Source organism: Sorex fumeus, unplaced genomic scaffold (genome assembly GCF_029834395.1).
Source record: "Sorex fumeus unplaced genomic scaffold, SorFum_2.1 ptg000020l, whole genome shotgun sequence".
NCBI lineage: Eukaryota > Metazoa > Chordata > Mammalia > Eulipotyphla > Soricidae > Sorex > Sorex fumeus.
The window spans coordinates 13,952,860-13,974,910 of NW_026606077.1; the positions used below are offsets into that span (position 1 = coordinate 13,952,860).

The window sequence follows — 22,051 nt, forward strand, 5'->3', positions numbered from 1 at the left end:
CGAGTGCAGAGCAGTGCCTGAGCATCGCCGGGTGTGACCCCAAAAGCCCTTCCACCCGCAAAATAAAAAGGACCAAGCAGGGTCCAAGCCCAGCTCTGCCTACCCATCCTCCCTGCCCGCCGAGGACAGAGCCAGCCCCACCCTGGGCTGCTAGAGGCACCAGCGTCCTCGTCCTACAGCGCACAGCCCGGCGCAGAAACTTGGGGTGGCCCCGAACCCAGGAAGGAGGCAGCTCCCTCCACTGGCTCGCCGGCATCTCACTCCCGGCGGAGAGGTGGGGCCCTTGTAACACCCTCACTGGGGCAGGAGCAGGAGGTGGGGAGAAGCTCCTGTGCCTACGTCAGACCCCACCGCGGGTCCTCTCGGGCTGTCCTTCCAGCTCCGTTCTCCCCTGCCAAGAGGCTCGTGGTACTCTGGAACTGCAAGGCTAACGGACAGCTTCTCTCCTCTTCCTTCTCTCTGATCCTCAGGATATCCCTGCCTTGGATCTGCCCCCTGTACCCCCAAGTCCAGAGCTAAGGGGTCCCATGAGAGCCCCCAGCCTGCCTGGCCCCGGTGGCCCTGTCACGTGCAGTGAGTGGCTCTCAACAGTGCACCCTCGACAGGGGACACCACTCTGCCTCAGCCCTATCACCAGTGCCAGGCTGCCTAGCACACAGCGCGGTGTCCCCCGCCCCCTGCAGCGTGGGCACTCACTCTCCGCTCTCCCTGAGTCCTGTGCAGGCATGGCGGGGTGGCAGCAAAGCCCAGAGGAGACTCACAGGAGGCCCCTAGTGAGAGGACTCCCCTGGGGGCTCCCCTCCAAGGCAGAAGGCAGGTGGGTGAGGAATGGGGACATTGGTAGAGGCAAGTGGTGTGAAACCTTGTATCCCTGAAACCCAATCATGAACGACTTTGTAATTCACTGTCACCAAAACCAAACCAAAACGAAACGTGATTCGCACCAGCTGACCTCCTGCCCCCGCCCACAAACAGCCTCCTGGCCCCGCCCACGTCCCCGCCCACCAACAGCCTCCTGGCCCCGCCCAGCAGCCCCCCCCCCCCTCCACGCCTCACACCCAGTCTGGTTTGGAGTCTTCCACGTACTGTTCCCCTGTCCAACACGCTGATCCAGGCCTGTAGTGCTGCCTCTCCGGCTCTTCAGCTCGGCTTTGCTTGGGGGTCTTCCCGAGGCTTCTCTACACCGCCTCTGTTAGCCCACTTGTATTGAGTACCGTCTGGTTCTGTGCTCTCGGCCCCCATGCCTGAAAGGGCAGGGCAGCTGGACCACACCCTCACTCGGTGTTGGATGGATGGGTGGATGCCGAGGGTTTCTGCTGCCCTGTGTGCTTTGAGATGTCTCCTTGGCCAGGAGCATATCTGTGACCCCCTTACCCCACTCCCCCGCGTGGCACTCCTCCCTTGGTCAGAGCTGGGGTCTGGCTGCGGGCAGCAGGGCTGGGGCGTGTCCAGGGGTGTCTGACCGTTCTTCTTCTCTCAGGATGAAGCTGGACTGAGCGAGGCGGAGGCAGGAGCTGCTGGCTGACACGAGGGACACCGGTGATTTGCAGGTCTGAGGTAGGTGTGCATGGGTCCTGGCGGGGTCCGGGATGAGCACCCCCAGACAGCCCTGCAGACTGCCCTTGGTTCGGTGCTTGCGGTGGGCGTGGGCACCTGGCCAATACCAGGTCACCCCTGACAGGGCTGGGCCTGTCTGCAAGGGCCCCTAAACCTGGCCTTGGTCTCTTCACTGCCTGTCTGAGCCCCTTGGATGGTGGTCTCCTGCCCGAGACCGGGGGGACAGGGGCCTGATCACTGATGGCCACCCATGGGGTGCTCTGCTGACCCTGCCCTGGGACACCTTTGGACGTGCTGTGGCTGTGTCCCCCCGCTCTGGGTCGCCCCCACCTGCGTCCCCCCCCCCTCTGCTCTGTGTGCCTCAATTCCCCATCAATAAGAGGAAGGACGGGAGCACCCCGAGTGTGTTAGCGCCCCCCAGTGGCTGGACACTTCCATCTTCCAGCTGCCTCTGTCCCCACCGCCTCCCTGATGCTCGGGTGACACTTTCTGCGCCTCCTCGACCCTCGGCTTGGGTGAAATTTGAGGGAGGCCGGAGTCGCAGGGGCCTGTGGTGGGGCTGCCCCCCCCCACCGTCTGTCGAGTGGGGTGTGGGGTCCTGGGCCACCAGTTGTGTCCTGCAGTTCTCTGAGCTGTGCAGCTGGCAGCCCAGGCTCCAGAGACCTCCCTAGTGGCCCAGTCCCTTGTCCCCAGGCTACCCTGACAGGGGTTGAACCTCCCGCCTGCTGTAGGAAACCTGCCCTCAGCTGGTCACCCGGGTCCAGTGCCACTCCTGGGACGGGCCAGATTGCAAGACGTGTCGTGGGCGTGCGGCCAGGCTCGCTTGGGCCTCCAGTGCCTCTCAGCCTCTCAGCTTCACTCTCTCCGTAAATGCGTCTTTCTCCCCACAGAAGCCCCAGGGACGAGGTGCTTAGTGCTGTGTTCTCTAGGGGCGTGGAGTGGTTAGGAAACCCACAGGGCTCTCCGTGGTGGAGTCGGGGTTTGCACACGGTCCCTTGGAGTGAAGCGGCAGCTCATGAAGCCTCAGAGGGCACGGCTGGAGCACAGGATGGGGCGAGCAACCTCTGCCAGCCGGCCGGGCCGCCCGGGAGCAGGGGCAGGGTGGGAGAGAGCAGAGAGGCCAGGGGTCCAGCCGGCAAGGCACAGGGAGCCCGCCACTCACAGAGCAACCTCTGAGATTATCCTTCACGGTGGCTTCCCTTGTCGGATGTTTTTCAAGGTAATTCATTCCCTTTCCAGAAATTGCTAGTGACGGAGCATTAGGCAGCTGGTAATTAATCATAGGAGCGGCTGGAAGTTTAGTTAAAAATAAATAAATAAAAATAAAGGCAGAACTGAATGCCCTGCTGGAAAGACATGAGGGTGGTGATGGATACTTGGGGTCCTAGAAACTGGCTGGGGTCGGGGGGAGGGACTGGAGGAAGCTTCTCCCAGTCTTCCCAGCCTGGCCCAGGGGCAGACTGGCAAGCATAAGACTCTGCCCTTGCCCAGCACCCTGGACTCAGTACTGCCACCTGTGGAATGGACAGAGGGCACGTCAGCATCCAGGGACGGTGCAGGAGTGTCCCTGTCCACTCCCAGGGCCCAGGGCCCACTCGCAGTCATCCTCTGTGGGCACTGAGTGAGTGAGGAGTCGGCTTGGTCTCACACCCCGTGTAGGGGACGGGTCACACCCTTCCCCAGCCTGTAGGGAGCGGCCAGGGGGACGGGCCAGCTGCCATCGTCCAGATTGAGTGAGTCTTGCCCTGCTGGCTCTCCACCGGCAGCCCAGTCCCACTCTGCAGATACTTGAGCTGCCTGGAGATTTTGTCTGGGGGCCACCCCTGGCAGTGCTCAGGGCTCACTCCTGCATCTGTTTCCAGGAATCACTGTGGGCAGGGCTCAGAGACCAGATGGGATGCCGGGGGTCGAACCCGGGTCAGCGTGCAAGCCAGCACCCTCCCCGCTGTGCTTCTGCTCTGGCCCTGGGGATGGCCTGTCATGCTGCTTGTAATGCCGCTCTGGCAGGGCCCGAGCTCCTCAGAGCAGAACTGTGTCCTCACAGCGTCCTGTGCTGGGGCTGCCCTGAGCAGCAGATGGGGCCTGGCGGAGGGGGGCTCTGGGGTCTGGGGGAGCATGAGGTGCTCCAGCGGCACTGGGGAGAGGCCGAGGAAGGGGTGTGCTGGGTGCCAACACTTCTGTGCTTGCCTTGAAGGGAAGGAGTATGCTGGGTGTGCACGCTTGTGTTTGCATAAGTGTGTGCATAGATGTGTGCACGTGTGTGTCCCCGAGCAGGTGTGTGTGATGCTCCAAGCCAGTTGGTGACGCTGGGAGGTGTGTGGATAGGATGAGCAGGCAAGGGCAAGAGGGTGCTCCGCCCATGGGTGGGGACCCATGCTGAGCCGGCCCCTCACTTCCTGGCCCCTGAGCCACCCCTGCACTCCGGGCCCAGTGCTGCCTCTCCTCAGGCCCCCCAGATGGGCCCTTCCTGTCACGGCCACAGCAGGGCTCAGAAGGAGGCCGTGTGGCAGAGGATAGGCCCACCCAGGCCGTCTGCACTGACTGACCCCATCACGGAGGCCACGAGTGTGACTCAGACCCACGAGGCTGAGGTGTGAAGGGTCTGCTGGGCCCTGGGGGGTCGGGGCACCCGCCCCACACGGCGTATCATTTCCTTACCTCCATTCGGGTACATGTGTGTAGGTGTGTGTGTGTGTGTGTGTGTGTGTGTGTGTGTGTGTGTGTGTCTGGGCATGTGCCTGTAGGAGTCTGGGTACATGTGTGGACACGTGCGTGTGTGTGAGTATGGGCACGTGCCTTTAGGGTACATATGTGTTCATGCGTATGAGTGTGGGCACACGCCTGTAGGCATGTGGGTTCCTGTGTGTGCCGATAGGTGTGTGGGTACATATGTGTATGTGTGCAGGCATGTGCATGAGTGTGTGTGAGGGTGGACACGTGCCTGTAGGTGCCTGGGTCTGTGGGCGTACATGTACAGGTATTTGCATTGTGTACGAGTAGGCACATGCCTGTAGGCATGAGGGTACATGCGTGTACATCTGCAGGTGTGTGCATGTGTGAATGTGAGTGCAGCATGTGCCCGTAGGTGTGTGGGGATGTAGGTATGTGCATGCATGTGTGGGTGTGTGCATGTGTGGGTGTGCATGTATGTGTGAGTACATGTGTATACATTACAGGTAGGCATGGAATTGTGTACGTGTGTGTATTTGCACGCACATGTTCATATGTTGTGTGTGCACACGTGTGTCCGTGTGGCTCTGTGTGGCTCTGGTCCTTGTACTCTGACTCAGCCCGACCACTGTCCCCGTTGGCACGTCCACCGCCCCCACGAGCCCCTCTGGAGCTTCCCTGGGAGCCCGTAGCCCCCGCCTCCCTGCCTCAGCCTGGGGCCGTGTGCATTCCATCCGGGCCGAGGCGAGGCTCCTCCCTGCTGCCTGTGGGGGGTCGGGCAGTGCCCATGCACCAGCCACCGTGTGGCCCAGGGGGCACACCCCAGAGCCTGCACTCGGGAGGGGCAGCTGCCAGCTCGGGGCCGGTCCTGACTGCCAGTGTGTCCGGACACAGGAGGGTCAGTGGAGGCCTGTGTCCACAGGCAGGATTGGAAAGCGGGTATTTCCTCCGCTCTAATGAAATTCCTGCTATAATTAGGTGTTGGGCTGACTGCTGTCGGGCGCTGTGTGTGCTCATGAATAAATAAACTGTCCGTTCCGAGGGCAGGCAGAGCCGCCTTGGGTCGGGCATTTGAGCTGGGAGGGGCTCCCGGCCTTGCCCCCACCTGGCCGTGCTTGGTGGGACCCCCATGTGCCCAGCTGCCAGCCTTGCATCCGGAATCCAGCCCCTGCGCCAGCCTCTTGGCCCTGCCGGGCTCAGCTTTGTGTGGGCAGCCCCTTGGCGTCCTGACTGCATACCCATGTTGGTTTGGTTTCTAGGCGTCCCCAGACGGTGCCCGTCGGCGGGTGGCTGGAACCATCTGGAACCTGCAGGCAGCCGTTTGAGCCCCGCCTCCCCCCCCCACACACACGATGGCCCCTCCCCCTGTGCTTCCGCGTGCCCCTCCCCCACCCACCACCTCTGCAGGTTTTTATTTTGTTGGGTGGCGGTGACACCCGGTGGTGCTCAGGGTTTACTCCTGGCTCTGTGCTCAGGGGTCACTCTTGGCGGGGCTTGGGGGACCCTCTAGGGTGTAGGGGATGGAGCCGAGTCAGCCCCTCGCAGGGCACACCCCCCTTCCCGCTGTACTGTCACTCCAGCCTCACAGCCTCGATTTCTGTCACCAGTATTGGCAGGTGACACGTGGGACGGTGATCGAGCTGTCTGTTCCCACTCACCTCAGGAGCCACAGGGGCCTGATGGAGATTTGACCTGTCAGTGCCCGTCAGGGTGGGGGTGGGGGGCTCCTGGTTGCTGTTCTGACAGCGCCACCTTGCAGGGGGGTGGGAAACTGAGGCCCAGGGTGAGGCTTTTACAGAGCAGCTGTGGGCCCGTAGGCCCAGTGCTGCTTCCGCAATAGACACGAGACCAGGGACCCCGCCTGTTCCTGAGGGACGGGGCAGGGCTGAGGCTTGTCCTGGCGACAGAACCTCAGGACAAAGAAGCCAGAGGTTGTAAAGGACAGTCCCCCCAGGAGTGTCGCGGCCTCGTCCCCAAGTTCACTGAGCTGGCAGCTGTCCCCAGTGCCTCCCCGTCCTCCTGGCCAGCTGGCACCCGCCTGCAGCCCAGGGCTTGGTCTAGGGGCCCAGCCCTGCCCTGCATTACCCAGCATGCATTGTGCCCGGACCGCATGTACCTGTTGGGGGGGGGGGGGGAGGACACTGGGCTCAAGCCCCTGCAGAAAAGAGCCGGGCAGACCCCCACCCACCGAGGAGCCCCTGCCAGGCTAGTGTGGGTGCCCCGAGCCCAGAGCTCCTCTTCTCCCCTCTTCCCACCCTCAGCCCACGAGACCCCCCCTTCCCCGTGTGTCCCTGCCCTCCCTGCCGGCTGCCTGTTCTACTGGACACTGGATAAGGCCAGGCCAGCTTCGACTGGCTTCGTCCCCATGTGCCGGTCCCAGGGGAACAGAACAGCCCATAGTCCGGGGATGGACACAGACCTTCTCCGGAACATTTCAATGGCTTGCACGGCAAAGGAGGCTGGAGGTTGCTTGGGGTGAGGAATGTGGGTGTTATGGGTGGCGTCTGACACTCGCAGCTCACTGCTGGGCAGAGCACCCTGGTGTCCCAGGGCTGTGGCCAGCTGGGCAGAGCGGGAGGTGACTCCCGATGGTGCCCCCGGGTGCTGCCACCCCCCAGCCCTAGGCCGTGGAGAGTGGGCTGGTCCAGAGCCTCTCTCCACCCACGCGCCCGGTCCCCGCGCCCTGTCCAGCCTGTGAGCCTCTAGCTCTGTGGACACCACGTGCCCTGGCTGACCCTCTGTTGGCGACCAGCCGGCCCACTGGGCGGCCCTGGTCAGTTCTATCTAGCCCTGCCCCAACGCAGACTCACGCCAGCTGCTCGGGGGCCCGTCCCATTCCTCCATCTCTGTCCCAGCACAGGCCCTCACGGCCACACCTCCCTGCCCATGAGTTCTGCAGTTCCAGGGTGGAGCTGGGACCGTCTCGAACCTAGCCCAGTCTGAAGGCTTCCTGCAAGCTGAGGGCATCTGGAGCCCCTGGGCCGTGCCCAGCTCTGCCCCGCCCGGCCTGCTGGCAGACTGTGGCGTGTGCAGGACTGTGTGGGCGGTGGTCTGGAGACGGGAGTCCAGACCCAGCACTGTCCACCGCAGACAGTGCCCGCATCTTGGGCCAGGCGGCTCGGGGCTGGGTCTGCTGGGCCTGCCCACTGCGCGGGTGTGGAGACGCCCTTGAGAGTTGCAGGGTGCTGAGGTGGGCTCTCGGTGGCAGGAGGCGGCAGCCGCAGAGAGCCTGTGCCTGCGTGCCTATACCCCGGTCACCGCTCAGAGCAGGGCGGCAGACAGTCTGCCTCCGGGGGACCCTGGGAGGAGCCCCATGGGGGGCTCCTGCGTGGTGGGGCGCAGGCCTCTGGAGAACCCCCAGCACCTCCCCGGGCCTCCACATGCCGGCTCATGGCCGGCAGCCCTGGGGTCTGTTGTCCAGAGGCAGAGCGAACACTTCTAGCTGCCCCATGGCTCTTAGCCGAACTTGCCGCCTCCCCCGCCAGAGCCGCCTGCTCCGGAACCCATCTTTCCCGTGGAAGTAAACGATCTGTCTGTCTCTGGTGCTGCTGGGCCTCAGATAATTTAGGTGTTCAAATGGTAATGACTGTGGGCCCAGCAGGGGAGGAAGCAGTGAGTCAGATGGGAGATTCAACAGGAATTACGGTCTCAGGTCAGTTGGCTTTTTCCTCCTCTGCTCCGAGAAGGGGCCGCCCAGGCCTGTGTGGGCCTGCTCAGAGGATGCAGGGGCATCGAGGCTGGGCATTGGGCACCCTGCATCCCCGAGGCCGGGGAGGATGACCCGCTGCTACTCTGGGGCGGGGAGTCGTCTCCCGAGAGACCTGGAATAGACCTTCATCAGTAAACAGGGCCAGTGACTAACCCAAGGTCACCCAACTGGACGTAGTACCCAGTCTGTGTTACTCACTGCAGGTGTGTGTGTGTGTGTGTGTGTGTGTGTGTGTGTGTGTGTGAAGAGCACACTCGCGCCAGAAGAGCATTATAATAGCTATATTGATTAGCATTTGCCTGCATTTTATATTTGTCATGAAATTTGCACAGAGCCTCTTTTGCAAATGAGAAACCAGGGAAGAGAGAATTAAGGCATGTGCTCACCTTCCCCAGCCAGTGGGAGCCAGGGCTGGGCTTGGCTCTGGACCACCTAGACCCCACCCCCGCAGCAGCAGCCAGGCAGAGGCTGTCTCCTAACGCCCACTGTCACCTCCGCGGTCCCAGAGTCCCTGCTTCTGGGTCATAGTCTGGGGCCCCTGGGAGTGAGGCCTGGGGACCCGGGGGCTGCACCCACGTTCTGCAGGGATGGTTCAGAGTGGGCTGTGCCCAGCCTCCAGGGGGTGATGCTGCAGACCAGCTGGGCTCGTGGCCTGCAGGGCTGGGGACGGGAACAGGCCAAGAGTGTGGCCCCAGCGGGGCTCTGCCAAGGCCCTGGGGGCTGTGGAGGGTGACCTGGAGTATAGGGGGGCTCCTCGCAGTGAACTGTCACTGAGAAGCACAGGTCTGAGCAGGGCCCAGGAGGCCCCCACGTGCCCAGAGGCTCCGTTGATGTCCTTCTGTCTGTCTGTGTCCAAACCCAGGGGGATTGCGGTGGAATGAACTCACTGGTTTTTGTGTGTATTTGGGGGACCCTGCTCAGCTGTGCTCGGGGGTGTTGCTGGCTGCACTCAGCCATAACTCCGAGCCGGCTGGTGCTTGAACCCAGGTTGGCCACGTGCAAGGCAGGTGCCCTACCTGCTATGCTACCTCTCTGGCCCCTGAATGAGTTCACTCTGCAGTGGAAACGGGATGAGGCCCAATGGCTCTGTGCACTTGCCTTTCACGTAAGAGGTCTCAGGCTTGATCCCTGGCACCACACACACACACACACACACACATGCACATACACACACACATAATACACTCGTACACATGCAGACATATACACACATGCAGATACACAGACACATACATATGTACACAGGTATCAGAGATATACATACATATACACATACATACACATGTACACATGCAGACACACATAGAGACACAGACACATACATACACATACTCAGACACGTAACACATACGTACAGACACATACCATACACGTGTACACATGCAGACACATATACAGACATACACGTACACAGATACACATGCACACACAAACACACACAGACACACAGCAGAAGTGGCCATGAGCGAGGAGTGGGGGCTCACACTCAGGAATCACGGGGCCAGCGTGCGATCCAGCTGCTGTGGAGCTGGAGGCCCCTAGGGCCAGGCGGCAGCTCGCGGCTCAGAGTGGCAGGGAAGCACGTCGGTAACCGGCCTATGTCCCTGGATGTTAACGTCGGTAACCAGACCGTGCGTGCGTGCAGCTGAGCGGCCTGCCCGCCTCTCTGCCCTCGCCTCCCCGTCTCTGTGCACCTGCTCCTCCCCAGGGCCAGAGAATGGTGTGGTGGTGGCCCAGCGAGGCCTGCAGCCCACCTGGGACACCACTCTCGGGACCAGCAGGGCCAAGCATCTGCCTGTCTGAGCTGAGGCCATTCTCTGTTCTGGCCAGGCAGTCGGAAGCCTCGTCTCTCTGGACTCAGTTTCTCCTTCTGTCCAGATAGTCCGGGCCCCGCTGTGGTGGTGGTTGGGCGGGGGGGAGGGTGGTGACTGAATAAACCCCGTTAGCTGCGCTGGTGCTGTGTCCCATGAAGCTGCTGCTCAGTCCTGGCTGGACCCGTAAGCTGAAAACATTGTGTTTCCTGTGGTCAGCGCGGGCCGGACCTGGTGTGGCCTTGGGAAGCTCACAGGAAGCCACTATGGAGCACACGGGCGCGTCCTTTCCCAGCTCGGGTCCACTGTAAACAGGCGGGCCTGCCCTGTCCTCAGCTGCCTGCGCCTGGGCCTGGCCTCTCGAGTCCCCGCTGCAGGCAGGGAGTGGCCAAGGGGCCTCAACAGTATGGACGGGCCCCGGGGTGCCAGCAGGGCCTGGCCCTGGTGTGTGGCCCCTCCTGCGTGTGCCCTTTCTGTGCCCCCTGGCTGGCAGGAGCCTCTGCCCAGTGCCCCCGCCGTGGCCTGGCACGTGTCTCTCTGCCCAGTGAGATGTCCTCCTTTGGGCTGGTGTCACGTGCAGGTGTGGGGGCACCGTGGCTACCCGGAGGGGTTGGGCAGTGCTCCCATGCAGGTGCTCCCTGGGCCTGAGCTGGGCCGCAGCCTGGACAGTCCCAGTGCCCGTGTCCGCGGCTGATGGGCAGATGGGCCCCGCTGAGTCCCCAAGCCTGACCTAGTCGCCACTGCTGCACACAGGACCCCCTGCCCTGTGCTGGCGCTGCCCGGCTGGGCACCCTCCTGGGGTCAGGCTGGCATCGGCAGCCCGGGCGTCCTTGGTGGCCTGGCCAGTCTGATGGAGCAAAGGCCACGTCTGTCGCTTTCAAACTGCCGCTCCGGTGTTTCTTCGCGGCGTCCCCCGCCGACCCCAACCCAGCCCCCTGCGCCTCCCCGCCCCAGCCCTGTGGCCCCGGCTCGTGGGGCTCCCGCTGAGTGAACCATGGGACGGGGGTGGCCTCAGCCCAGGTCGTTCTGTGTGTGCTGTTCACTGCAGAGCGGGCTGCGTGTGGGAGAGCCACAGCCTGGGCTCTGGAGCACCCGGGATTCCACAACTGATGGCCCCGCAGGAGACAGCGAGGCGGCAGCGCCATGCGGTCCAGCCGGGGCAGGACACGGGGCCGGGCTCACACTCCTCCGAGAGTCTGCACCCCCGCGGGCCCTGCTCCGTGATCCCGCTCCTGGAAATGGGAAACACATTGGCTTCATTATCCTGGACCGAATGAGCAGTTTCCATGGCGACAGCCATCTCGGGCCCACACGGCTCTGGGGAGGGGCTAGGAGCCCGTGGCCAAGGGGGACAGGGCAGGTGTGCAGGGGAGGGCTGGGCAGCATAGGCCACGCCAGCGATGGGCCCACATGCCCCTGACCCCTGCCTGGCCGCCTGGCCCTTCCTGAAGGGTGCTGGCAGCCAAGTGGCCGGGCGGGGCTGGCCATGTGCCGACCTCCGTGTGACTGGGCTCAGCGCCTCGTAGGGGAAGACCGGGCCTGACCAGAGCCTGACGCCCCCATCCCCACCCCCACCTGAGTCCCATCTGCCCCCAGGGCGCCCCCGTCAGGCCACGGAGACTGTGACCCCCCCCTTCCTCCTGGACACCCATGAGTGAGACTGCGAAGGGACCTCTGATGTGGCCAAGATGGATATCTGGGCCTGTCTCTGTCCCACACAGGGTGGACCCCAGCTCTGACCCCACCTCCAGCCCCACCCGGGCCCATTTCCTGCCCTTGGCCAGGCCGATGGGAGGGGAGCTGCCCAGGGCCGTGGGGCGACAGGCTGTCCTCTCCGTAACTGCTTCCTGGCTCCCTGCTGCCCCCTGACCCCGGGCTGAGGGCCGGTCAGCCTGATGCTGGAACGGTTTCCCCGTTAGCGGGTGAGAGGAAGCCCCCGCGGGCCAGGGCAGACTGAGCATCCCTGAGAGGCCGTGAGCAGTGGGACCTGGGGTGTGGCCAGCTGCGTCCTGCAGGGGTGCTGACTGGGCGGTCCCTCCCAGCCCCTGTACACAGCTCAGGGCCTTGTTCCAAAGGACAGATGTCCAGGGCCAGGGTGACAGGACAGTGGGGAGGGCATTTGCCTAGCATGCAGCCAGCCTGGGTTTGGTCCTCGGCACCCCCTGTGGTCCCCTGAGCCCCACCAGGCGTGACCCCTGAACACAGCCAGGAGTCAGCCCTGAGCACCACCAGGTGTGGCCCCAAGACAAAACCAGAAAACAAAATGACATTCCCCCGGGGCCAGAGAGACGGCGAAAGGACCGAGGGGCTGGAGGTGAGGGCCAGAGGCTCCACCCCTGATCCCCACCTATGCGTGGCCCCTTAAGCCTCACCAGAAGTGGCCCCTGAGCACAGTGCCAGGAGTCAACCCTGAGCACAGCCGGATGTGACCCCGAAATAAAAAAAAAAATGGAAATGAGCCCAGTAGAGTCTGAGATTCTCCCCTGGAGCTGCCTGGAATCGGAGCCCTCCGCGCGCCCGAGCCCAGTGGTCCATCGTGCCAGCACCTGCCTTGCCGAGGGCCTGCCCTGCGCCTTCCGTGTCCGGGGCATGGCCCCTCGCTGACCCTGCCCGGTCCTTGTCCTAAGAAGCCTGAGCCCAGCCCCGGGACCGGTGCTCGCACCCCCTGCCCACTCCTGCGCTCCTGAGCCCACAGTCCCCAGGTCACTAGACCTCCCCCTGACGGCGGCTCCAAGTCCAGAGTCCCGGGCCCGCCTCCCCGTCACCACCGCAGTCACCGCCCGCCCGGCCCGGCAGGGCAGCTGCGGCCAAGGCTGTCATTTTCTCTGTGCGGATTATAGGTTTGGGCTGAGAGAGTCTGAGGCGGGTGGGGGATCCTGCCGAGAGACACCTCAGGGAAGGGCAGGGCCAGACAAGGTGCCGCAGCCTGAGCTCACCCCAGCTCCAGGGACGTGGGGGGGGGGGGGGGCAAGGGGGGTGGGCATGAACACGTGTGTGCATGTGTCCTTGTGTGTGTCCATGTGTGTTGCGGATAGGTGGTGCGTCCATGTGTGTGTGGGTATGTGCACGTGTGTGGGTGTGTTTATGTGGATGTGTGTGGCGTGTGGTGAGAGCGTGTGTATGCACACACGCGAGTGAACGTACATGTGTGGTCCCATGTTGTGTGCGTTGTGTACGCCTGTGTGAAAGTGTGTGTGGATATCGTTTGGGTGTGTCTGCACACGTATCTAAGATGTGCGTGTGTGCTTGCACTGCGTGACTGTGTGCACACGTGTGCGTGTGTGTCTGGGTGTGGGTCCGTGCATGTGTGGGTGGACGTGCCCATAGGTTGGCCTCTCGCTTGGGCTAAGAGCTTGAAGCCTAACTTCCTGTGATACTCCCCCGTGCCCCTCTCTCGCAGGCAGGATCTTGGGGGGAGTGGGGGCGTGTGTCTCTGCGGAGCCTCGCAGTGCAGGGGCTGGGTGTGGAGGGTCGGGCGCTGTGGCTGTGTGAGCTTCAGCGTCTCCCAGGTGCACCCCCGGGACCCCAAACCCGCCCCCCCGCCACGTCCTCCTCCCTTGAGAATGGAGCCAGTGTGCTGCGACGGGCCTGGGGGCCCCAGGGGGTGGGACCCTGGGGGGCACCTGAGTACGCGCTCCCTGAGCACGGGGCCTGGACACGGCCAGCGGAGCCCCTTCCCCTGGTCTGTGGGTGGCCTGCTGCCGACAGGGCGCCTGAGCAGAGCTGGGCCGTGGGCGGGGGGGCGCACGGCGTTCCGCCTGCCACCCGCACCTGCACAGGGAAGATCTGTGGGCGAGATCTTTAGGGCTGTTTCCTCGAGGGTCATAAATCAGCCCCACACTGCCCGGCTGCAGCCTGGGTCGGAGGCACACGCATCCTCACACACACTCTCACACTGGCAAGCTCCTCCACACATAAACACACACTGCGCACATATGCACACGTTCGACGCGCACTCACGTGGACACACAGGCACTCACATGGACGCATACGCACACAGCCACACGCACGCACACAGACGCAGTCACGGACACACGCACACACAGACTTGCTCCCAGTCACACGTTCGCACAGACGCAGGCACGCACGCAGACTCACCTTCCCACGCACACGCAGGCCTGCTCCTGCGCTCACACCATCCCAGACCCTTCCAGAATCAAGGGCTCACGGCAGGGGCTGCTGGTGGGGGTGGGCTGCCGCTTCCTGTGGGAGGGGAAGGCGGCGCATAGAGGCTGCGGCGATGTCATAGCGGGGAGGGCACTGGCCTTGCACGCGGCCAGCTGGGTTTGGTCCCCGGCATCCCATATGGGCCCCCAAGGCCACCAGACGTGATCCCCGAGTCAAGAGCCAGAGTTAAGCCCAGCCCCTGCGCAGTGCGGGTGTGGCCCTCTCCCCTGACAGACGAGTGTGCAGTGTTTAGGACAGCATCGCTCTCAGAAAGGCCTGCCAGTTGGGGTTGGCACCGCGTCTGCAGGACCATTGCCCAGAGAGTGCCCGGGTTTGGGCCTCACTCTGGGCTCTCGGCCCCCCGGCCACCTCGCGCCAGCTCGGATCCCGTCAGACAGGGGTGACCCAGGGAGAGGGGCGTGCGGCCCTCAGAAGTGCTACGGCTTTGCCTCTGCTGTAGGTCACTGTGCCCATAGGGGGCTGTTGCTGCAGGAGCAGGGGGCTGTGCTGGCAGGGAGCAGCCTTCCTGGAACCTTGGGAAAAGGCGGGGCACCAGGAAGGGAGAGTCGGGGAGCCTGCTTTCTGCCCGCTGGGGAGCGAGCGCCTCCCCAGCCCCTGTCCTGAGGGCAGGGCTCAGAGATGCGGCCACTCGCTGCTGGTGGCCCTGGCAGGCTCGACAAGGGGTGACGCTAGAGTCAGCTCCACCCGCTGCCCCGCCCCCCCCACACCTCCTCCCTACACACACGCACACACGCACACACATACCTATGACACAGGCACACACTATGCCTGATGCTCTCGGGGCTTCCTCCCGGGCTCGGGACTGTGCTGGCAGTTAGCATAACTTGCTCTGCACGTGTGAAGCCCCGAGTTGGATCTTGGAAGTCACAGGTCCCCCTGCCCCCCAGGAGGATGCTGCATGTCGGGGGGGGCGGGGGAAGGGAAGGGTCCAGGACGTCCCGGGCACGCTGCGCTCCGTGGCGCCTTCACCGTTTCTCGCGAAGTCCTCTGAGGTTCTGCAGGTGGTTAGCCAGGAGAGGCTTCGGGCGGCTCCTGCTTTCCCGCTGGCCGCTGCCGTCTGGGCTGGAGTTTCCGTTTCCCCGGTCAGGCCCTTCCACCCCCAGTCACCCCTTGGGGAGAAGCTGCGGGTCCTCATCGCACTTTGAGATGGACTGTCCCCAGCACCACTTCTTGTTCTTCGTGGCTCGGGGCGGGGGGTGGGGGATACTCGGTGTCTCTGGCCCTTCCCTGTCTGGCGTTCAGGGGTCCTCCTGCCCCGCTGTCTCCGTGAGGGTCCGCGGCAGTGGAGCGCGGCGCGGGGCGGGCTGGATGGGTGAGGATGCGTAGGATGCCACGGTGCGTTCCAGCCCGTGCATGCGTGCGGGGCAGGGCCGTTGCGGCCCAGCTGACGCAGGTAGGAGCTCGCCTCTTCCCGGTCCTGTTGGGGGCTGGGGTCTCCCTGCTGAGCCAGTGGCAGGGTTGGTTGCTGAGGTCTGTCCAGCTCTGGTGTGTGCTGGATGGGAGCCCTGACCCAGAGACCTCCCCGCCCCCGGGGCTCTGGGCACTGGTAGACGTGGACTCGTTTCCAAACCCGTCCTGGCCTTTGTACCTGCACGGCCTGAGGAACTTGGAGAAGTGACGACAGGGATGAGTCGAGACTTGCGCGCGACGGCAGGGGTCAGGGCCTGGGCCAGCCCTTGCTGCGGTCAGTCGGGAACATCCCAGGCCAAGTCCTGGGTCTCGCAGCAGGAGGACAGGCTGACAGCTGTCAGGGAACCCAGTGAGTGCCTGGGAAGGAAGCCACACACTTTGGCTGTTAAGGCACCGCCCCCCCACCCCAAAGAGTTTCCTCCAAAACTGAGTATACCCCCTCCCCCCGAAACTGTCCATTTGCAGCCTGGGAAATGACGGCACACGCAGATCTGCCCGGCCTTGGGTTTCTCCTCCATTCCGAGCCTTGCCCTGGAGTACAAGGACACGTTTTGTTTTTCTCTCCTTTATCTTCCTCCGTGCAGCTGGGGCTCATTCGAGCTGCTTCTCCCCTTGTTGCTGGAGACGGAGGGACCGAGTCGCACGTCTTCCCTGCTTGCTCACGAGTCAGCAGAAATAAAGCAAGCACGGTTAGAGTTGGGAGACTCTCGGGGTCTCCGCCGTCAGACCCGTGTGTCCTGACGCCACGGCCTGCGTACCCCTCATGCAGCAAAGGCTGGGAATCGGGGCTGGCGGGGGCGGGAGGGTCTTGTGACTTCCTCAGCCGTGTGACTTGGGTGCCCCTGATCACACACTAGCCGGGGAAGGTGGTTCCAGAAAAGGCTCCGGGCTTCGGACCCTCGGGCTCTGGAGAGGCACCCAGTCCCCCCACCTCCTGCTTTCTGCTCGCTGCGGGGGGGGGGGGGGGGGGAGCAGCGGGCACGTTCCCAGTTCAGAGGTGCCCGTGTCGGCAGGGCTCTGTCGGGGTGTGTGATCAGCGCTCACAGCTAGGGACAGACCTGGCGGGTTGTTTGTCAGGGACCCACAGCCACAAACGGCAGCAGAGGCCAGAGCAGAGCCCTGGGCAAGAGAGTCCTACCTCCCCCGGGGAACAGCCGGCCGGCACCCGTGGCCGGCACCCCCCTTGTCCAGCACTTCCAGCTCTCCCCGAGTGCCCCAGGGCCCCTTTGTTTTATGGTCTGAGCCGTTAATTTTTCACCAAGCAGTGACTCTCTGTTCCGTAAGTAATTCTAAACAAATTTGGTTCCTGTTCTTGCACTTCCGTTGGGGAGGGGGGCGGGGAGCCAGAACTGCTGCCTTTCCACTGTCCTCGGCGGTGGGGGGAGGGTGGGGGCACTGTGCCAGCCCAGGCCAGGCCCGTGTCTCCACACAGGGGGCAGCCGGGAGGGTCATGAGGCGCCCCGAGGGTCGAGGGGGTCTCCAGCTCTTCTGGGGCCCACTTTGCATTTCCAGAGGGTCTCTCTCTGTCAGATCTTGCTATTAGTATGAGACTCTCAGAGTGCAGAGTAAACTAATGAATTACAGCATGATTACACAGCACATAATTAACTTTGTAATTAATATGCAACTGCCACTTAAGCTAAAACACTGCTTATAGAGACGCCGGCAATAGTAAATCACAGGTCAGAAATAGCACTTTGGAATTTTCAAAAGAATGAGCGTAAGCAGGGAATCACTTAAGGCAGCAGGGCGAGTTAATTAAAAAGCCGATGAATCGCGAGCGTGCGGCTCCGTTTCGGCCCGTCCTTCCCCCTTAAGAAGACCCCGGTCCCACCTGCCACGCAGCCTGGCCAGGCCTGGCCCGGAGGGCACCGGGCATGTGGTGTCCGTTCCCAAAATCAACCGGCCTTTCCCGGCCGGCCACCCCCACACTGTGGCCCGCTGCCCAGAGCTGAACCTCCGGCCTCCCCCTCTGCCCAGCCCCACGGGTCCAGCCACTGGGTCTGGAAGGCCTGGCGGTCGGGCACCCAGAGTCAGGCACGGGAATGCGGCGGCGGGGCTGGCCCGGCAGGGGCCACATGTCCAGGCCGGAGCTCTGCAGGAGTCAGGGTCCGCCCTGGGCTTCTCGTCCTCGGGTGTCCCTGCACCCACCTCCCCTGTCTCTCTCAGGCCCTGCACCCACAGCAGCTCTGGGGGATTAGTTCCAGGGGCTTTGTAGGGGGAGAGGCACACCCCGTGGTGCTCAGGGCTGACTCCTGGCTCTGTGTTCCGGGACCCTGTGGGGTGCCGGAGTCCAGTGAAGGCTGCATGCCGGGCAGGTGCCTCCCTGCTGTGACACTGCTCCTGCCCTTCCAAGGACTTTTAAAATGTGCTCGGTCTGAGACCGCGGAGTGGCCATCTGTGCAGACCCGCTGGCCATGGGGCAGGCAGCCCTTCCCGGCTGCGCTGGCCAGGGGCCCTGTGGCCTTGTTCTGAGGAGCAGCCCCGGGCTGGTGTCCACACCCTTCCTGCACCCAGGGGTGCCCTGGCGATGCGGGGCTCAGCGCCCACATCCCAGTCTTCCTCCTTCCTTCTGAAGCTCCCACAATGGCCCTTTGCCCTGGGCGGATCTCTGCGGCCAGGCGGGCTGGTTGGTGGGCAGGACTGAGCACACAGGACTGAGCAACCCCACCCCCACCCCTGCAAGGCTCCCCCAGGAGGTGTCACAGAGTTAAGACATGTTTAGCAGCGGGGAGAGAGGACAGCAGGTCGGCCCCTGTTTTGGTTCCCAGCACACCATAGGGTCCCCTGAGCCCCACCAGGATGGTCCCTAAGCACTGCTGAGTGAAGCCCCAAACCCAAAAAAAGCATAAATGTACTTTTTTTAAAAAAAATTATTAGTGAAACGGGCTGGAGCAATAGCACAGCAGGTAGGACATTTGCCTTGCAAGCGGCCAACATGGCCAACCCGAGTTCGATTCCTCCGCCCCTCTCGGAGAGCCCGGCAAGCTACCGAGAGTATCTCGCCCTCACGGCAGAGCCTGGCAAGCTCCCCGTGAAGTATTTGATATCCCAAACCCAGTAACAAGTCTCACAATGGAGACATTACTGGGCCCGCTTGAGCAAGATCGATGAACAACGGGAGGATAGTGACAGTGATTAGTGAAACACCATGAGGTACAGTTGTAGACTTACAAGTTTTTGTGCTTGGGTTTCGATTATACAATGATCAAATACCCATCCCTCCACCAGTGCCCATTTTCCATCACCACGGATCCCAGTATCCCTCCCACCCCCATCCCCCCATCCCCCCCTGCCTCTGTGGCAGGGCATTCCCTTTTGTTATCTCTCTCCTTTTGGGTGTTGTGGTCTACGAAAGAGGCATTGAGTGGCAATCATGTTCGGTTTATAGTCTAGTTTCAGCATGCTTCTCCTTTAGGGGCTGGAAGGTTGACACGGCAGGGAGAGCACCTGCCTTGCATGCAGCTGACCCTAGTTCGATCCCCTTCGCCCCATGTGCTCCACCGAGCACTCGAGAGAGCACAGAGCCAGGAGTGAGCTCTTAGCACTGCTGAGTGTGGCCCCAGCCCCGCCCACGCCCCACCCAAAGTCACTGGCTTCAAAAGGTTGAATGTTTCTTGAGTAACGTCAAAGCCCACCCCCCGTTCTGTGCTTTCTGGCCCGTGATGGCACCTAGAAGCCCCCCAGGCACAGAGCTGGGCACCGCTGCCCACTCCGTGCTTGGCCCCCCTTGGGGCATGGCCCACACCCGCCACCACGCTCTCACATGCCCACGTTCTTGGCAGCTGGTGGATGGCCACATGCAGGCGCACCCGCCTGCTCCCCGTTAGGGAGTGACCAGTGTGGCCCCTGGCCACCCGTGACCCTCAGGGCCGCGAGAAGTTTCCTCCCTCCCTCCCTCCCTCCCTCCCTCCCTCCCTCCCTCCCCACCACTGTAGGCTCAAGTAAGTCTCCGCTTGTGGGTCCCTTTGGTGCTTTTTTATTTTAATTGGAGAAATTACAAAGGAGGCCTCCCCATGTGGTGAGAGGGTGGGAGGAATGGCACCCTTGGGCCGGGGGGGCGGGGGGGGTGCCAGGGTGCGTCTGCCAGCTCGCTGGCTGTGTGTTACACCGGGACTGGGGGTGGGTGGGCATCCTTCCAGGTGGCCATCCCTGGCCTGCCCGGTGCATTCTCTCGGTGTGGGGATGGGGGTCGGGCGGCAGCAGGGACCAAGGGCTCCAAGGGGGGGAGCCTCTAGGGACCCAGGACAGATGCCCAGCCTGGGACCGGTCCCCGCTCGCCCTCCCTCCTGCTGGCCCTTCCTGAGGGGCCCGGGGTCTTGAGACGCAAGCGGGGGTCAGCGCCGTTTGGGGACGCTGGAGGCCTGGCCTGGCCCCGGGCAGCTCTGGCAGGGCCAGGTCTGCATTCTTCGCCTGGCACTTGCAGGGAAGGTGCCAGCAAGCACCTCAGCTGTCTGGGGAGGTCGGCACGGCTACAGTACCCGGCGTGGTGTAAGGTGGTCGGGCTGGCCCTATCCCCTTGTGGGCCCCGCTGAGAAACGCCACTCCAGACGGAGGATGCTGGGGCTGAGGGCCAGGGGAGAATCGGGTCCCTCCAGGAGCCAGGCGCTCACCCTGAAGTGGCTGGGGCCGTGGGAGCACTGTGGTCCGAGTCAGGGTTCCCTTTGCAGAGCGCCGTCCTGAGCGGGTCCTCCTCACACTCAGCTGTGCCCGCGGGGACAGGACTGGGAGACAGTGTCCTGCAGCCTCATGGCCAGGCACCCCCCAAGCGAGGGTCCTGGACATGGCCACTGCGTGGAGGACAGGGTCCCTCCGCGGCACCAGGGACCTCCCCTCCCTCTGCCCCTTCCCTGACACGCCCTGGGGCTGAGTCCTCCCGCCACCTTCCCTACTTCACCCCAGGCAGCAAGTCCAAAGTCAGGGGGCCTGGGGGATAGCAGAGACGGGGCACTAGCCTGGCATGTGGCTGACCCCGCTCCAGTACTCCAAGCCTGCCAGGAGTACTGAGCACAGAGCCAGGAGTAACCTTTGAGCACAGCCAGGAGTGAGCCCTGAGGACAGAACTGGGAGTGAGCCCTGAGGACAGAGCCGGGGGTGAGCCCTGAGGACAGAACCAGGAGTGAGCCCTGAGCACAGAGTGAGGAGTGAGCCCTGAGCACAGAGCCGGGAGTGAACCCTGAGCCCCACCAGGTGTGACCCAGAAAACAAGCAGCAAGTGCAGGTCCGCGCTCTGTGCGGTGGTCAGCTGCTCAGTCTCTGAGCTTCTGCTCTTTCACCTTTAACAATGAGGGTTGGGCAGGAGAGATGGGGGTCTAGGTGATTGTCTTGCACGTGGCAGACCCCAGTCGGACCCCAGCACCATATTTGGTCCCTTGGAACTGTGTATTGCCCCCTAGCACCCAGAGTCAGTCCTGACGACGGCCAGGTGGGGACCAGGAACCAGAGATCACTCCTGGCCATGCTCAGGGGACCTTAGTGGTGCTGGGGGCCCCGGCCTGGGTCAGCTGTGTGTGGGAAGTGTCCTGCCCACTGTGCTAGCCCTTTTTTCTTGGCGTCCCGTGATTCAGCCTCACCCTAACCCTAAGTCCTGTGGACCCCACAGCCCAGTCCTGAGTGACCTGGCTCAGACCCTTCAAGTGTAAGCATGCCCCTCTCGTCACCTGGGGCCCTTCCTGTCCCACTCGGGCTCCGTGTGTCACTCTTGGGGACTCGAGCGGGTCACTGGGGTCCCTCCCATTTCCTGAGCGCCTCTGGTCAGGGCTGGCTCACACGGGCCTTTGGCTCATGCCAGTCTGCGCCACGAAGACCCTCATGTCCCCGCCCACCTGCAGAACATGGTCAGGCTTTTTCTGGGTGCCAGGCTGGGGTGGGACCTGCCAGGGCCGGCCTTTCCCCCTCCCCGGCCTGAGAGCTGGTGACCACGGGCCGCAGGGGGACTCCCGCCTGTCGTCACGGCGCCTGCGCACGCTGTGGCCGCTGCATGTGCCCGGCCAGCACGCCCGGCCCCCAGGGCACACGGCGGGAGGACCCAGCACCCAGGAAGCCGTCGGCTCCACGTCTCTGTGGCCCAGCTCCCAGCACCCCACCCCACACGACCAGGGAGGAGAGGACCAGGGACCTAGAGGACCAGGAGAGGCCTCACGTCCAGCCTAGAATGACCCGAGGGCCAAGGAGACAGCACAGTGGGGAGGCATTTGCTCTGCCTGTGGCGTGCCCAGGCGTGGCTATTCCCGCCCCCGCCCCAGGGGGTCCCCCAAGGGCGCCACCAGGAGGGATTCCTGGGCGTGTACTGGAAGTCAGCCCTGGGCACAGCCGGGCATGGCCCAAGGCCAAATAAATTAAAAATTTGACTTTTAAAACTGTGACTGAGGGTCCTGCCTCACCCAGCTGCGTGTCCCCTCGCGTCCAGTGAGAGTGTGGGGCCCACTTACCCAGGCCCCTTGCGGCACCTCTTCCTGTAGGGTCACATACGCCCCTGGTACCCAGCCCCCTCCCGCCACGCTGGGGTGTGAATAGGAGCCACCTCTGGGCCACACTAAGGAGAGGGGTGTCCTGGGCAGACTCAACCCCAGACCAAGCCAGCCATCACCTTCAGGCGCTCCTGTGCCCCGCCCAGCTGACCACAGGGCAGGGGAGAGTGAGGCTCCGGCAGGGGCAGTGTCTGGGCCCGTCCCCCAGGCTCCTGTCCTCGCTGGCCGGCCGCGGG

The 22,051-nt window shown here is 63.4% G+C and overlaps 1 protein-coding gene across 6 annotated transcripts in view; it reads left to right on the forward strand.

Moving 5' to 3' along the window:
* ZMIZ1 (zinc finger MIZ-type containing 1) overlaps positions 1-22,051 on the forward strand; it is a 181,361-nt gene that overhangs the window by 83,527 nt on the left and 75,783 nt on the right. For 5 of the 6 annotated variants that reach the window (XM_056113421.1, XM_056113425.1, XM_056113424.1 and 2 more), the window contains exon 2: positions 1,481-1,557. The gene's annotated coding sequence lies outside the window, so the exon portion shown is untranslated. The remainder of the gene's footprint in view (positions 1-1,480; positions 1,558-22,051) is intronic. The other variant, XM_056113420.1, reaches the window with a different exon arrangement.